This window comes from Macaca fascicularis, chromosome 13 (assembly GCF_037993035.2).
Source record: "Macaca fascicularis isolate 582-1 chromosome 13, T2T-MFA8v1.1".
NCBI lineage: Eukaryota > Metazoa > Chordata > Mammalia > Primates > Cercopithecidae > Macaca > Macaca fascicularis.
Genome location: NC_088387.1, coordinates 14,596,281 through 14,600,334, shown reverse-complemented (window position 1 = coordinate 14,600,334; position 4,054 = coordinate 14,596,281).

Genomic DNA, 4,054 nt, shown 5'->3' with positions numbered 1-4,054 from the left:
ATCAAGAAGGCTACCCAGAGCAGATGGATGGAGTTTTGACTGTAAACGCTTCACTTGCACTACAACTGAGGGACCCCAGAAAGCAGCCCACCTTGGGTTTTCTCCCACGATGTGGTTGCTGGACACAAGCGTTAAAGGCCATTCTGTTTCGAGCAGGGACTCTAACAGAGCCTGGGCTGTTCTGACTAATGTCACCTGATTATCAGGATATTGCCTTCCCAGCATATCATACAGTTATCTTGAGAATTACCAGTAGGAAAGGGAGGAAAATGGCCCTGCACCCTTAAAACTGAAGGATCAGGATATTTGTTGTGACAGAGGCACAGACAGTAGCGACAGAGTGTTCTTCTGAGCCATCTACTAGTTCTCTTGACCAGAGCATGGCAGCTGATCTCTTTTCTCTTTCCTTTCAATGGAAACTGTTTCAGAATATTTTGAATATTTTGAGTTTCTACATCTACAGAGTTGAGGCACATGATCGCTGGCAGTGTACACTCTCTGCATGGTTACAAGAAAGAGTTCAGGAGCCCATCAACCCACATTGCAGGAGACCACCTAATCCTCCAGAGAGTGCCACTCCATCTTCCTGGGGTTAGCTCCACATTCAGTAAGGCCATTATGTCTAAGGCCATCAAGACTTGCAGTCCGAAGATGAGACTTTTGACATGCTGATAAGCAGCAGTGATAAGAAAAGCCCACACACTGGCTAGGAATTTTTCAATGCAAGCAGCTGAGATGCTTCTTCATATTCTTCGGTAGGGGCTAATATCAAACTCTTTCTTCCCATTTTCTTTACTCATCAGTGCCTGAACCATGAGGCACCATAGATGTACACCTCATCAGGAGGGTGTAGGGGACAGTGGCAAGAGAAACAGTAGCACAAGAAACAAACAAGGCCACTACTTCTGCCTACATAATAACTATTGTCTTGGAGTGTATAATAATTAATAATGTTCAATGGCTGCCCTCAGCATACAGAGATGCTGACCAGAGTAGATGCAGGGACTACAGAGATACAGCCTGATTCTTGCTAATTAGGACTTAAGTGTCGGCTTATGTGCTGCACTTCTGTGCATTCATAAGCCAGGGCCTCCAAACTGCCTGCTAAGCACAGGCCAAATGTCATGCTGGGGTGCAATTAAACATTCATGTCTAGGAGATGAGAGCATTTTAGTGTGGGAGAAGATGACAACACCTGAAGACCACAAAACACTGTGCAGAACAAAGGGAAGGCCCATCGTCAGCTCAGGGTTCTGACTCAGGTGACTGCTGATGTGTTACGGAACCATCAGCCGACAGCAGGTAGGTCAAGTTGAGCAGGTGTCCTGCATGAGGGCTGGTCCATTCCATTTGTGTTGTCAATTGTTTCAATAGCGTCTCATGCACCCCACTGGTGAGGAAGGAATTCGCACCCTACGTTTACGGGCACCGTTAAACACCGTTAAACATAACATCTATTACTAAACAGATAAACCAAACATCAGTTATTAATTACATATAGCAGAAAGGTGTAAGTTCCCACAGGCCCAAACAGGGATTAACTTGGGAGCAGAGAGTGGTATAGCATTAAAAAAGTAAGGATGTTCTTTTTTTTTTTTTTTTTTTGAGACAGAATCTCGCTCTGTCACCCTTGCTGGAGCACAGTGGTGTGATCTCGGCTCACTGCAAGCTCTGTCTCCCGGGTTCATGTCCTTCTCCTGCCTCGGCCTCGCTAGAAGCTGGGACTACAGGCGCCCACCACCACGCACGGCTAATTTTTTGTATTTTTAGTAGAGACGGGGTTTCACCGTGTTAGCCAGGATGGTCTCGATCTCCTGACCTCGTGATTCACCCGCCTCGGCCTCCCTAAGTGCTGGGATTACTGGCGTGAGCCACCGCGCCAGGCCGAGGATGTTCCTTTGTTCCTACAGGAGTATGTGATTGGTTTGTCTGTTGGCTGGCAGGGAACTGAATCATGAGACACTGACTCGTAAGACTGTAATATTCTAAAATACAATATATAAACTATCATACCTTAATGGTGTAATACGATCTACTACAATACCAAAGACATCGATGAAAAGCCCAATGTTATCATATCTGATAGAAAGACTGAATGCTTCCTCCCTCAGATTGGTTACAACGTATCGTCCTATCACAGTCCTCTCTCCTTCATTCAAAGTGAACGATCCAAATAACAGACAGATATAATGAAGAATAAAGGGCAACAGATGCAAAGAACTCACGAGATGATACTCTATGGTAAAGTTTATGTACTTAGGAATTAATACCAACTCAGTATTAGCAAAAAATAAACATCTTTACATCAAGAGTAGTTTTTCCTTTAATGAAGAAAGGTGAAATGTGTATAATGGACAAGGGATAATCAAAATTTGCCAAATGAGGCTAGTAAGACTATCCCGACAATTCACAATCATTATTCACTGGTCCATTTATCACAAGGCAATACATACAAATGAAACTTACCTGGCCGGGTGTGGTGGCTCATGCCTGTAATCCCAGCACGTTGGGAGGCCGAGGCAGGCAAATCATGAGGTCGGGAGTTCAAGACCAGCCTAGCCAACATGGCGAAACCCTGTCTCTACTAAAAATATGAAGAATTAGCTGGACGTAGTGGTGGGCGCTTGTAGTCCCAGGTACTCGGGAGGCTGAGGCAGGAGAATCGCTTAAACCCAGGAGGTGGAGGTTGCAGTGAGCCCAGATCGCACCACTGCACTCCAGCCTGGGCAACAGAGTGAGACTCCGTCTCAAAAAAAGATAATAATGAAATAAAAAAATTAAACTTACCTGCATATTAGAAAAACATCAAAATTCAACCATGAATCCAGCACATTATCAAATCAATAGACAAGAATTCTACCAACAAACAATTTCATTATCTATGAAACTCAAGTACTACTGCTTAAAGAGCATTTACAGAACTCTCACCTCAAGGTTTCCCTGCAAAACAACGTGAAATGCATTCTCAAGACTCTTTAAGAATGAGCCACTGATAAAAACAATATACTTGTAACTTGTGTAATATTTCATACATTTTTTTCAAACACTGCACGATAATTAATTTGCATCAGGCTTTCCAAATTAGAAAAGCTTCACTTATAGAACTTCTTTCCCATGGGAGTTTTCACATGACTTTTCAAGTAAATGTGAAAACTGAAAATATTCTTGCAGATTCTAAACTATTAGAGTTTTAATCCTGTGTACCTTCTTGTATTTACAAGGTCCAGGGAGCTACAGTGTGCATTTTCATTTGTCCTTGAGTGGGGATGGGAGAAATGAAACGTTCCCACGTTCTGGATATTCATAGGGTTTTTCTCAGGAATGAGCTGATGTCTTCAAAAGGAACTAACACAACTGAAGGCCTTACCACAAATTTAAATTCAAAAGGCTTTTCTCCACTCCAAGTCCTCCCAAATCTTCAAAAACAGGAAAATCTGAAGGCTTGACCACATTTCCTACATTCTTAAGGTTTCTCTGCAGTGTGAGCCTTTTCATGTTTATGAGGGAATGAGAAAGTGTAAATGTTTTACCACATTTCTTACATTCAAGGGGCTTTATTTATTTATTTATTTATTTATTTATTTAGAGATGGAGTCTCACTCTGTCGCCAGGCTGGAGTGCAGTGGCACAATCTCGGGTCACTGAAACCTCCGCCTCCTGGGTTCAAGTGATTCTCCTGCCTCAGCCTCCTAAGTAGCTGAGATTACAACCATATGCTACCACACCCAGCTAGTTTTTGTATTTTTAGTAGAGACGAGGTTTCATCATGTTGGCCAGGATGATCTCGATCTCCTGACCTCGTGATCCGCATGCACAGGGCTTTCCCCCAACCCCCCATTGCTTTTTATGTCCTTGAAAAAGAACTAAGACAACTGAAATGTGCCACCATGCACAGCTAATTATTTTTATTTATTTGTTTTGAGATGGAGTCCCGCTCTGTTGCCCAGGCTGGAGTGCACTGGTGCTATCTCAGCTCACTGCAAGCTCCGCCTCCCGGATTCACCCCATTCTCCTGTCTCAGCCTCCCGAGTAGCTGGCGTGAGCCACCGTGCCC